Source organism: Corvus kubaryi, unplaced genomic scaffold, assembly GCF_017639235.1.
Source record: "Corvus kubaryi isolate FWS band 111438036 unplaced genomic scaffold, C.kubaryi_AGA036_p1.0 137, whole genome shotgun sequence".
In the NCBI taxonomy this organism is placed as follows: Eukaryota; Metazoa; Chordata; class Aves; order Passeriformes; family Corvidae; genus Corvus; species Corvus kubaryi.
The window spans coordinates 20,985,405-20,999,215 of NW_024580671.1; the positions used below are offsets into that span (position 1 = coordinate 20,985,405).

The 13,811-nt window shown below is 38.4% G+C and overlaps 1 protein-coding gene and 1 long non-coding RNA gene across 7 annotated transcripts in view; one reads left to right on the forward strand and one right to left on the reverse strand.

Annotated features, from left to right (window-relative positions):
* The window catches only part of PTPRZ1 (protein tyrosine phosphatase receptor type Z1), a 135,950-nt gene that overhangs the window by 13,553 nt on the left and 108,586 nt on the right, over window positions 1–13,811 (forward strand). The window lies entirely within an intron of this gene.
* Window positions 4,832–13,644, reverse strand: LOC121659718. The gene is made up of 3 exons (XR_006014428.1): window positions 13,634–13,644; window positions 9,686–9,688; window positions 4,832–5,099 (listed from the first exon to the last, which is right to left on the reverse strand). It is a non-coding gene; the product is annotated as an uncharacterized LOC121659718 (long non-coding RNA).

Sequence of the window (13,811 nt, forward strand, 5' to 3'; positions counted from 1 at the left end):
AATTGTTTCCCTAACTCATTCAATTTTTCATGAGGTCATTAAAATTAAGAAGGTTCTTAGGTATAAAGCAGTGTGGTATTTGCTTGTGAACTTTTTACAGTTCCTCAAATAACTTTCAGTTATTAATGTGTAGAAGAGAGAAAATAAGAACATTTTAAGAAAATAAAAATGCGTTCTAAAAAGACTCTGCTTTTAAGGATGTATTGGGTTTTTTTAAACTATTGTAGTGCTGTCACCTGCATATAATATGCACCTGCTGGAGGCATCTTCAGAAACAGTTATTTGCTTTGATTAATTGCATAATAAATTCTCCCTTGTGGCTGATTAAGTGAAAAATACTAGAAGTTGCTTCTTGAAGGAGCAAATACTATTGTAATGGTTTTATATCTTAATAAAATAAAGTTACATCCAAGTAAAATGAGGGGAAAAAGGTCTCTCTCTCTAATTGTCTATAAGCTTTCCACTGAGGGATTAGATGTTAGCAATGTGCCTATAGATGCAGTTCTAGTACACTTCAGATATTTTACAAAAAATTGGGAAACTTATAACTGGTTACTGGAAATACAACCATTTAAAATACACAATATATTTATTTCATTGTGTACACAGATTAATCCTTTAACTGGCCTTTTACATGTGTTGGATATTTATACAAAAATGAGATCTGAGGTTATACTGACATGTGGAGATGCTGTATAATCAGGGAATTGCTACATTAATTACTTATGTATTGACAACATTTAAGTGCATCTGGCAGTGACCAGGGTTTCATTTTATAAGGTACCATGTGAACACAGAGCAGGAATATGACACCTACTCTACAGAATTTAGAAATAAAATAACATACAGAACGAGAAGCTGATAGGACAGAGAAGGCAGGAGTAAGTGCTAAGAAAAAGTCATATATTAGTCAGTATAAAAAGCAGATGAGTTGGTGAAGCAGCAATTTGTCATATCTTTTCTAGCTATTCCTGTGAGTACCCATTTTCAAAGAGGGATTTAAGAGGTCTGTCTCAGTTCTACATCTGAAAGGTAGAGGTAGTAATACTTCACTCAAAGGTATTTTGTGTGAACAAGAGTACGTTCACATTTCTGAAGCTCTTTCAAGAGTGAAAAGGTTGGCTCCAAGTCATAGGTTATAGGGCAGTGTCCCTCTGTGAGGACATGGTGCAGGGAACCTTTGCAACCTCTGAGGACCCAACCTGTGTGTGAAGGCAGCTCCATTTGCAGTCCCTTGGAGTCCCTGGTGCAGCTCTTTGCATCTCCAGGTAACACTTTGAGATGAGGAGAAACGTTAACCTGGAGACCTGCTGTATCCTGATGATTCAATAGGAAACTGAAATCATGAGACCTTGGAACTGCACCTGGCAGTTTCAGCTCGAGCATGTCATTTTACCTTTGCTTGTTTGCTTCCTGCAAAGCTGAGATGATATACCCATGCTTTCTGACATCAGTTCAGGAACAAAAGTACTACATACACGTGAGGGTGCAGACATATTACAGAGTGCACGTGGGCATGTCAGCAGCTGAGGTGTTCTGCTTTGTGTGAAAAAGGGAGCCCTTTCAGCCTGAGAACAGCCTTCCTAATGCTGTGTGACTTCACTTAGGGTAGACTGCATGTATATTTACACCTGAAAACATGAGTCAAAACAGCTGATCTGAACATTTAGCTTGTGGTGGATCCTCTCTGATCATAATCATAAATGGAGGTTCTCACCCTGTGTGACCCACTGCTACTCAGAAACTATGGGCTGCAACAAGATCTTGTACCTCATGGTCCCTGAATGTCAACATGGAGAAATGTGGCAGTATCAGGTAGGCATTTGGTGTGTAAAACAAAGCTCTAACATCTCACAAAAGGAGTAATTATACTGCATGGGGATACCACTGATGTTATTTTATCTAATTGCTGTAATTTACTGTTCATGTGAGGTGTGGTAGTACAGTCATAACATACTGAAAAGTTAGGTTTTCCTCAGGTGTAGCAGTCAGTAAAGCTTGTGTCCATGTGTCATGTTTGATGATAATAAAAATAATGATACTATTTATCCTGTCTCATTTTTCTTCATTTATCATTCTTCTTCATGCTACAAAGGTAGCATGGGAGCACAGCTATAGGGGTGGTGGCTGTTGGCAGCTGCTTTCCATTAGCTGCTATCTCAGTTCCACAAGGTCTTGGAACACACATTTTCTAGGTGGTCCCTAGTGCTGAATGAATGGGTACAGCTTTTCTGTCTTATGCCCTCCATACTGCCACTTCATGGATCACCCTGCATGCTTCAGTGTTTGCTGCCAGTTACTACTCTGCAGTGTCCTGATCCATTCTTGTCTGCAGTTCTGACTTCAGGGATGTGATGCTCTGTGTCTGTTCATTACTTGTACTTCAGAAATAAGTGTTGATTTCTAAGCTGTGACCATAAGGCCAAGTACTGACATGGACAAAAGTTCTAAATTTCACAGGTGCAGTGGATAAAACCCTACATTGCTTTGTGTTCTCTCTTTAAAAAAGTAGCAAATGTTAAAAAATTAATTGAAGGACCATTCCAGATTTCTGTTGTCTCCTGGCAAGTGATAACTTATGGGGGAAAAACAGTAAGGAAAGTGGTGGGCCCTGCTAACAAGAGGAAGAGACTTAATGGTAGTTTCCAGAGTCCTTGCTCTAGAGTTCATAGAAGTCCCAGAGAGATTGAGAAAGTAAATGAAAGACAAGAACAGCAAAAAAAGAGAAAGGGAGAAACAGGAAGGAGGGAGTGAAGAAGGGAGGGAGAAAGGAAGGAGTAAGTTTAAAAATGAGACACGTTTGCCACTTGTGCAGCTTCTGTTTCTCTTGTGTTCTTTAATTGTGGTGCTGCTGCATTCTGCAACTACTCATCATTTGTGACTACTAGAAAAGGAGACTGGGGGAGTCCAATTACGCCTGCTGTGCCTTGTACAGCCATCACATCACCAAACCCAGAGTGAAATGAAATGAAATAAGTGAACCCAAGCTTTCAATCTCAGTTTTTTTCCACAACTCTTTTCTAGGTAGTGAGGAAGATGAAGAGGGTAATGCTACCAATTTCTTCTTCTTTTTTAATGAATGCATACAAGTGGAGTTTACTACAGAGCAATTTCTGAGGTGCTCATTCATCACAACAGAGAAAAAAAGTTCAGAGCAAGAGCTGAGGAGTCTTGATTTGCTTCTAGCAGGAACTGTTTATGTAACTTCCTCAGCATCATCACCACAGTGATCTCTAAAGACATGTAGGTGTGTAATACTTCCAGCCAGCATATGATGAATGAATTATAAAAGATGCTTGTTGACATTTGCAAGGACAGACTAAGTGATGAAACAAGAGCAGTGATGGATTTGGGGAAGAAAGAGACACCACCCCCTGTCCCCTTACCCACACTTCCACACTGCCTTGGCCTTTGAGGGTGACCTTCAACCCCTCCTCCTTTCTCCCTCCTCATAGGGAACCTTATGCACTCCCCTTCCCTTCCTTCTCTTTCTGAGCCCCACATCTGGATGTTAAGCAGATTCCCTTCAGAAAATCCTACTCATCTAGAAGCATGAACTGTTCTTGTTTTAGGGTAGGAGGGAGTACTGCAAAGCAGATTCTGGCTAATTGTCACTCACTGCCTGTGGCAAGCATCCATATCTGAGATTATCATATAAATTCTATTTGTACAACATACAGTCTCAATGCAGCTCAAATTCTATGGATTTGTTGGCAGTACTACAAGTAAATCATTATAATAGTTGCTAAAAAGTGAGCATTGACAGTGATATTCAGGCTGTAATGACCACTGTAACCTAAAAAACTCCAAGGAGCTTTATTGTTTTCAAAAGGGAAATGTATGTTCTTAGCTTGAAATGTAATTTGGTTGGAATAGTACATTTCCTTTATAATGAATACATCCCAAACTAATGCTGCCTCCTTGAACAATTTGCAAACCCAGGATTTGATGGTAAAACTCACTGCTCCTAAGCATGGCACACTGCTGCCTCTATGGAATGGAAATAGGTGTGTGTTACAGATTAAACAGGGACGCTGGTTTTCACCAAAACGTACAGACATTTGGTAGTAACTCTTTGTGAGGAAATATTTGAAGGGCAGTTAAAAAGCCTTGGACGTGTAAGGACCATGGCAGTAAGTTCTGTAAGTTTAAGTTTTTTTCAGGGAAACAATATTTAGAAATAAGTTTCAGCTAAATTTCACAATTATTTTAATTGGAGAAAACAACTCTGAATTCTTTTTGATGCAATTACTATAATGAATACTATTTTAAGAATCCACCCAAGGCTCTAGTCATGAAAGAACATGTGCTTGACTGAGTTGCATTCACTCTATAAAATAAAACTGATGTTCTGCTTGCAGCTCTAAAGAGAAGATCTCCATTCTTTTACCTCCATGCCAGAATTCCACGATGGGTGTGATGAGTATCCTAGTTTTCTGTGGGAAAAAAAATCTAAAGAGAAGCAAGCTGTAATTTCCTATGGAAAAACAAAAATAAGTAAAGAAAGAAATTGACAGGGAAAAAAAGGCATACTAGTGCAAACCTTTATCAAAAAAGAAAATTCTTCTGCTCAGTTCTAAAGTGTGTCCATAACATTTTTGATGTACATCTACTAGGCGTTACACTTTTCTAGTCTACATTGTACAACAAGTAAGTTTCTAAGAGCAGGGTAATATTAGGGTGTTGTGGTTTAACCCCAGCCAGCACTAAGCCCCATGCAGCCACTTGCTCACTTCCCCCATCAGCAGGATCATGGAGAGAATCAGAAGGATGAAAGTGAGAAAACTCATGGGTTGAGATAAAGACAGTTTAATAAGGAAAGCAAAAGCCCCAAACACAAGCAAGTCAAAACAAGGAATTTTTCCTGCCTTTCCTGTGGGCGGGCATATGTTCGGCCAACCCCAGGAGAGCAGGACTCCATCACACATAAAGGTAACTTGGGAAAACAAATGCCATCACTCCAAATATTCCTCCCTTCTTTCCTCATCCCTCCACTTTGTATACAGAGCATGATGTCAGAGGGTCTGGAATATCCCTTGGTCAGTTGGGATCACCTTCTCTGGCTGTCTCCTCCCAGCCTCCCATGCCCCCCCAACTTCCTTACCAGCCTGGAAGTACAAATAGCAGAAGAGGCCTTGGTTCTGCACAAGCCCTGCCCAGCAACAACAAAAACATCTTTGTATTATCAAACCTGTGTTCAGCACAAATCCAAAACACAGCCCCATACCAGCCACTGTGAAGAAAATTAACTCTACCCCAGCCAAAACCAGGACATGGGGTAGGAACTAGTATCCAAGAGCTACTTCTGCATTTAAGTGGCTCGCATGCTCAGAAAGAAATCAGAAAAAAGTTATTTCTAATGCAAGTGACCATATAGCAAACTAAATTTCAAGAAGAGGATTGATTCCAATTACATATGGTCATCTGCTTTCTTTGATATATCCAAAACACAGCAAAAACTGTGGAGTAGTCAGCCCTTGCATGAGAATGACCTATTCAGCATACACCAGTGTAGCCTCTCAAGAACCATAAACATAAAAGTAGATATTAAGATACCAATAAAATAAAAAAACCCTTTTTTCCTACAATTATATTCTGTCATTGCCTTTCCTTTGAGTGCTAATACGGAGTTCATAAGAAACTAGACACATTTTACTGAACTAATAAAATTTAATCCTAACATAAATGTACTAGTATATTGCCTATATAAGAGCAGTGAGCCAATTGTTTGGCAATAAGCCAGGCACTGCTGGATAAATTGAAATGCAACCCTTTCATCACTGCTTGATTTAGCAATTAGTTGACATCAAACTAGGAAACATGCACTAGACAGAAAGTACAGAATGTGATTTCTCCATAGTAATATTCTAAACTCTTTTATTGCATATCTATATAGTAGGCAGAATTAATACTGATGGGATTTCCTCTGTTTACTAAAAAAAAAAAAATCCCTAGTTATCTTAAAGTGTTATTTTGCAGTTACCTGGCACTCAGCATAGATAAAATATTCCTTCACCTTTTATCTAATTATGATGCTATTAATAATGACAAGCCTTGAGAAAATAAGTGCATGACAATTAATAAAAAAGTGGGTTAGATATGAGGGAATTTGTGTTTCTGATGATGACAGGGCTCAGCCTATAAATCACCAGTATAAGAGGAGCATGCTGAGAAAAGACAACCATAAAGGTAAATTACGAAATCTAAATGAGACCCTGGGGACTAGGAAGATAATGATGTAAACCGAATCCGAGATGTGGGTTGAGGCACAAATGCATAGGTGAAAAGCAGAGCTTCAGTTTGATACAAGAAAAAGGAAATGTTTGAGAAATTATCTGTGTGTTATATGTGGCCTCAGAGAACAATTAATCCATCATTCAGCTAACTGCTGACAGCTTGCTTTCACTGGGGAGTTAATTTGATGGCAACCGCCTGCCTTTAGCTGTCATTCTTATAGGAGCTGAGAAGCTTATTCCTGTCACAATCGGGCTTATTGAGCTCACCTAACGCCCAGCATGCACACCAATAGGGGTCTGCCACTCTGAGACAGAGAGAGCCATCAAGAGTGGACCAGAGAAATCAATGTGGCCATTAAAGAGGCTCTTGGTCAGCTCCCAAGATGGCCCCGGGAAGGGGATCTGAATGCTTTCACAGCTGAGCCACCGCTAGCATCGATTTGTCAGTGACACAGGAGCTTGCGCTAGCGGCACGTGGAGGGATGGGCCCCTGCACCGGGCTGGCCTTTGTGTGGTAAGTGTATGGGAGCAGGTTATATAGAGCAATTAAAACATTAGAAATCTGGAAATAGGTGCATATGAAGTGAAAGTTGGCCGGAAGGCTAAATGGACAGCTTAAACTTTCCAGCTGTAAAATAAAGCAAAATGAAAAGGAAAAATTAGGAATGAAAGGAAGGAAAGAAGAAGGGAAATAAACTAGAAGACAGCAGAGTGAAGTTTGGGTCCTATCCTGAATTAACAAAGAACTTCTTCCAGAAGACTTTTGGGGTTTTTTTCAAAAGCTCTGGGGGTTTTTTGCACTTTGAGCTTCACATACATGCTATAGTTTTGATTCCCTCTTCTCTGGAAAGAGATATGAAACACTTGTGTCATGTTTTGGAAAGGTATGATGCTTTTGTTTTGGTCTTCAGCCAGGAAGTAAGCTTTACCAATGAAGAAATAAAAATGACCGGATACACACACTCTCTGGTCTTCTGCATGTTGGCCTCAAAAGTGAATGGGTTCAGGTATTCATAAAAAGCCACGATCCTTTCACAATGCTACAATCTCTTATGAAAGCCTAGACACATTTACATAAAATTTGGAATTTACAGTAGAAGAATAGACCATTCTTTTTTTTTCTTTCTAATCTCAGTTGTATGATGTGTTTGATTGATTCTGCCATGGGCCCTTTCCCCTGTTGCACCTCAGAGTACAAAAAAGGGGAGAGTTAATGCTGATCTGCATATTCTAACCATTCAAGGACCAAAGATGCTCCTTTGGGATGAAGATTAGAACTTTTTTCTAATGCAGACTTTGATACGGCTATCTATTTCTTGTTGAATTCAATTACCTATAATACATGCCTCCTGAGAATTTTAAAAAGGCACTGTTTGCACAAGTTGTGTGTAGCCAGCACAGCCCCAAGAGATGTGCCTTACTGTTCTAGAGAGAGCATTTACTTCCTGCTACTTTCATATGCCAGTGTCTTAAAGTGGGTGGGGAGTGGGGGAAGTTTAATTTCTCATTTTCTTTTCAAAACCCATGCTTTGGAAAGAGACAGTACACTTCATCACAGATTATATATAACTTCAAATAATCAACATTTGGAGCTTGGAAAATTTGCATTTCCTATAAATGAAACTATATATAATTTATATAATGCTTTTTCACAGAAAAACTATTTTCTTTCTATGGAAAGACTTACTTTGATGTAAGTACCTTGAAGCTCATGGGAAAACTGAAGTAACAAGTTAATGAAATGAAGTATCAGGGAATACTGTGTGAAGTACTGAATGCTGAATTGCAGAAAGCTATGTGGATATATGAAATATATTTATTATTATTGATATGGTATTTATCGACTGAAGAAAGATTTTTCCATTTTCTTCTCACAATTATCGTCTATTCTGTTCATGTCCTTGCACAACAATCACTTAGAAACTCAGTACTTAGGTCTTTTTCAGATGAGTGTCAAGATACTTGATTTCTTTCCAAATTCGTTTTCAGAGTAGAACTTAAGGTACAAGTTCAAGATTACCTTTGAAGTCCCAGACAGAGGTTACCACATTACATGCACATATGATTATTGATGTCAGTTTCAGAATTCTAGAATTCTCTCATACACAGAATAAATTGTTGAACAATATACTTAGAATAACCAATGGCTCTTACTAAATTCATTATTTTCCTTTACTAATAAATGTATTTTATCATTTGGAAATCATTCTTAAACCCTGTACTGGGATGAGCAGATAATTTAGAGCATAAGAGGTACTTTGCTTTAAAGGAGAATAGGGTAAGAGAAAAATTTCTTTCAGTTCATTTGTGGAAATTGTCTTCAGTTCCAATATGTTGAACACATTTTAGATAATGAATTTTTTGTACTCTCAGATCATACCTGAACTTAATGATCTCATCAAAATCAGTGGCAACACTTGCTGTTTCTTTAATGAAGCTACAGTTTCTTGTGGAGAGGCTTGGGTGTATAAGGGAGACAAGAAGGAACTTTACAGTTAAAACTATTATATGGTAGTCTGACTTAAAAATAATTCAGGCCTTGTCAAAGAAACCAGCAATCAGCTGTGAGCTCTGTAAAATTTCTGCCCTTAAGTATAAAAGAGAGAGCTCTTCGGTTTGTAATTATCTTTATGGGCTATAAAAAATAGGGTCCAGAGAAAGAAAAGCGTTTACTTTCATTAAACCTTATGAGTACTGTTAGATGGACAGGGTTTAACTATGAAAATATCAGTCAACTTAAAATCTCAGTGTGATTCTCACAGATACGTATTTCATTACTGAAAATTCCTCCACTTGTACACAGCAGAGTCATAGGGAAGGTTTTGTAGGAGCAGAGGCTGATGAATAAGATTTGGAAACCAGCAGAGGGAGGGTTTTGTGGAGGGAAGACATGATGTCAATTAGCCATAGATGGACTCAGAGGGGTGGAAGACTGATAATTAGATGACAATAAACTCAGAAATATAAACTGAAGCATTTTGGACAGACTGTGCATTGCTCAGTGCCTTTGGAGTAAGAGATTGTTCAGGTAAGACACTGACCTTCATGCTGTAACATACCCTTGACCAGAAGGTTAGCCCACCAGGACTAATCCAGATTCCTCATAAAGATCTGGTTTTCTCTTCCAGTGGCATGTGGTACCAGCAGTTGTATTCCTGCTTCTCAGGGAAACGTTTTGAAAAGGATTCATGGCATTTAGGTGCACAATATCCTACAGTAGGAGCATTTTAATTTGGAAGTATTGAATGTCCCAAGGCCTTTTTCTTAAAATTAATTCCTTGTTATGATATATAAACATAGTTACAGTAAATTGAGTAGCTGGGAGACCTTTTCCTGGCCTCTCCTCTGATTTCAGAGTCCTTGAATGCAAAATTGCAGTGATGTCTTATAAACTGATTTCAGCGATATATTTCAAACAAAAAAAATGGGACTGAGGAGAACAGAAGTACCCTCTTTATGTTTGTAAGTCTAGTCATGGCAAGGTCAGCAAAGCCAGACTGCGTTGAGTTAGTCAAGTGAAGGTATTACATGTTCGTTTTATTTTATGTGTGACAGATGGACTCCTGTGACTTGCAGAGTAACTTTTTGACATAAAAAGTTCACTATTATGGTATAGCAGAGTGGCATTTTTATTGCACATAGGATATTCCCAAACTGTTTTAATTTTGCAGCTACTTAGTCTAAGGTAGTTGGATAGTGACTATTTCTTTTAAAAGATCATTTCAAACTGTTACCTAAAATATTTTTTCCTTGCTGTTTAACTAATTTGCAGTTTTTTTACTCTAAACTGTATTTTAGGAGGAAAAAGTATGTTTGAAATGTTCATTGCAATAGCCATGTCAGTGAAAGCTTGGCTGCCTGTTTTCTCTGCAGACTTATGTAAATTTTCAGGGACCTTGTGTGAATGGAAGGAGTCTGAATTTGTGTCCATGGTAATCTGTTCAATGTGTAGAGGAAGTTACAATGGCCTTAACCCATGAAAAGGATCAGTTGTTTTCATGGAAAGCAGTCAAGACATGCTTTGAATTCAGATAGTCAACTTAATCAGAGCTGGACTTTGTTTTGTAAGGGTTTCTCTTTGAAAAAGCTGAATGCTGGTCACCTGCTACAATCAAAATACATCATTCATCTGTAAAGGGGCATAAAAATTTAACAGTTAGCTGAAGAATGGATACATCCCTGAAACAAAGGAAAAAATGTCCTGCAGTTATTTACAATCTCTGCTTGGACATGTAGAAGCATGAAAATGCCACAGTCATCCGGGCTCATTACCTGCCTTCAGCCATGGGCAGCTGAGTTAGTTCATACTGTGCTTCTTTAGGACTGGGAATTCAGCAGCACTTGTCCTCGCTGCCTTCCTGCGTGTGGTGAAAGTCCTGCCTGGGCAGGAGTGGTCGGCACACCTGATAGGCAAGACACAGATGGGTTTGAGCAAATGTGGGAATTCAGAGTCGTGTGTCAGCCATCAGAGAACATAACAAGAATTCAAGTCTAGTCCTCCACCTCATCTTGATTTTCCGCAGACAAAATGGTTTTGCTGGTACAGCTTATAGCCCTGGTAAGAATAAAGTGATTGAAACTATATTCCTCTTTTGTCTTTACTAAAAGAAATCATATATAGCATTTGGGGTTTTTTCCTGCATTTAAATGAAACTACAGTACAAATATTAGGAGAAGTATTGTTAGGCAACCTATGTTTATTTGGCTATTCAGCAGAGATTTAATTTGGAAGACTGAATAATCCTTGTCTCAGTTTAATCTGTTTCAACTAGTGAAAGTAAAGATCTTTCTGCTCCATATCTTAATAAATCTGTTGCAGAATATTTCCAGAGATTAATGGTAGATTTGTATTAGGGACAGCTCGCTTTCAATGATAAGGATGACAGAGTTGAAAATAGTAAATACAATAATGGAAGAAAATAAACAGTTCAGTGTATATAATTCATGCAAGGTTTTTATTTTGCAGTATCTATCAAGTGCTGCTTGAACATTTTTCACATTACCAGCGTTAGCTAAATAAATTTGCCCTATTGTTGCATGAAGCTGCATTTAGAGAGCATTGTAACTACATTTCTTGGCCTTCCTTGAAAATGGCATTACCCAACAACTTCACAGTGGGAAGAGGCAGATCTTTCAATGCAGAGCACTGAATTAAGACAGCAAGGATAGCTGGTACTTACCCCTTATCAATTTAAGAGCTGTAAATTCCTGGAATTATTCTCATAAGAACTACTGTGCCCTGTGCTTGTCCACCAGTGGAGATGTTTGGACATAAAACCTGTAATGGGAAACTTGGTAACTGCTCAAGGCATAAGAGAGAAGACTATTGGTGGACAATCACAGTGTAAGCAACAACAAAATCTCATCCAGGCAGAGGAAAAACACTTAAGTACTGTAGTGGCTGGCATTCTTACTGGACATTTAAGTTTTCTTTCTCCACGGGAGCAGACAGTAGCAACAAGGATTTCCTTAAAAATTGCAACAAAAGATAAGAGCATAGGCAGAGCTATACTGTTAGGGAATATCTCAGATGTCTTTACAGGAGGCATAGGGATCAATGGCCAGATCAGGCTATTCTCTTGCTTCTCCGCGTCAAACACAATTGGATAAAGCAGAATGTCTATAAATTGTTTAGGGGAAAAAGCAATATTAACAATAGTAGTCACTTAAATAAAACTTCGTAGAGTAATTGGGTTTTGAGAATGAACTGTACAGTGAGGAATCATGGAATTGGAGCATTTGAAAATGCTATTGCCCACAATATAAAGGGTGTACTCTGCAGTGTTGGGTTAGGCCAAAATCTGCTCTACCCTACTCTCTTACAAGGGCAGTGAAAGACAGTACTGTCTAAAACCAGCATTTGCTCCTTGAACAAGGTGGATATTGCAACACAAAAGTAAGCATCATGTGATCCCGGTTCTATAAGGTAGCTGCAACTGATGGATCTGAGATTTTTCCTTTTATTAGGAATATCACTTCACAGTCATGTTTTGTGTCCCTGATGGAATTTCAGAGTCCTAAGGGGGACATTGCTTAACAGCATCTGGGGACACACTCCTGTGAATTGAAGCAAGGGAAGAGTCAGTCATATCGCTTTCTCCCGCCGGCTTCTCAAAGGTAACTTCGTTGTTTACCTGGATATAAAAGTAGAATAGTAAGTGATATTTATTTTAAGTTTAAATAGTAGTTGTGTTTCATCTAGGACAAATGCTGCCGCTGTTTCAAACACCATGGATCATTCACGTGCAGTATGCAAGTAGTAGGAATAGCCATGTTGGGTCATCCCTGAATTCAGTATTGTGTGACAGGCTAGTGCAGATATTTCAGTAAAATGGGTATGATATCATACAGTAGGTAGAAGTGAAAAACTCCCCAATCTTTTCTTGTATTTCTCATCTATGCCAAGTACCTTTCAAAATGTACTGTGATAAGACCAAGTATTCCTGATATCCTTATAGTTATTTCAGTCTTCATTTAGCTATTATTCTGAACAGTTTCTTGCAGTGATAATTGCCTAGACAGATGTGAATAAAGTGAATCCTTTCACTGCTTTTCTTACTTTCAGCCTCCTCGTTAATGCCCCCAGGTGTTCTTGTTCTTCCAGAGATGGGAACAAAAGTTCACAGTCTTCATCTTAGCAACATTCATTATTCTTTATAATTGTTTTCTTTCCAAAACAAGCATTCTTAACTTATTCCATCTCCTTGATCTAGAACTTTTCCATGGCCACTTTCATCAATGTTCCCTCTCACCCATGTTATTGTGCTTAATTGTTTTCAAGAAGGCAAGTTCAGTACAGAATACAGTTTTCCAGATGAAGCTACACTGCTGATTTGTTCTAAAGGGGCAATAATATTTTTTCTTCACCATTTCTCAAATATTTCCAAATTTCTGCTTGGACTTCAGCTATACACTGAATTAAGATTGGTTTCGCTGTCCAGGGATGCCCTGGTCTATGCTATCAGCTGATAAAGTTAATTGGAAACCCCACAAAGTAAAAGCAGGGTTTTTTTTCAGTGACTTTTTTTCAATTACTTTTTGCTGCTACATCTGTCAAAGCTGATCATCATTTGGCCTTATTACACATTTACCTTGCCTGTTACAGCTCTTTGAACTTCTTGAAACCATAGTTTTACCCAATCTGATTAAATTGCAAAAAATTTAATTAAAATTGATTAAATGTTGTGCATCACAACATTTTGCCATATCCTCTTGGATCTTGTAACTGTTTCTCTTTCTGGAAAATTAGTAGACATTTCAAAGAAATGTTGTATTGCTATTTTGGAGAACTTTTTAAAAAGCTTGTGCTTTTAATTACTAAAGGTAGGTGTCAATATACTATTTTGCCGCCCTTGCTGTCCCTTGAACGTTAATTCGAATTTTGGTGCCATCATCACCCTTTAATGGCTCATCTGCTGTTCACTGGGTGACTTGTGTGCTGTACATATTAGAATAAAAGCCTTGGCTTGTTTGTGTTCAAGAGGTGCTTTTCAGATTTGCAACATCAGTGTTACTCTAAGCTTTGTCCTGCTGGGCCATTTGCCCATTTTACGTAGGCCCATTGAGGTCGTACTG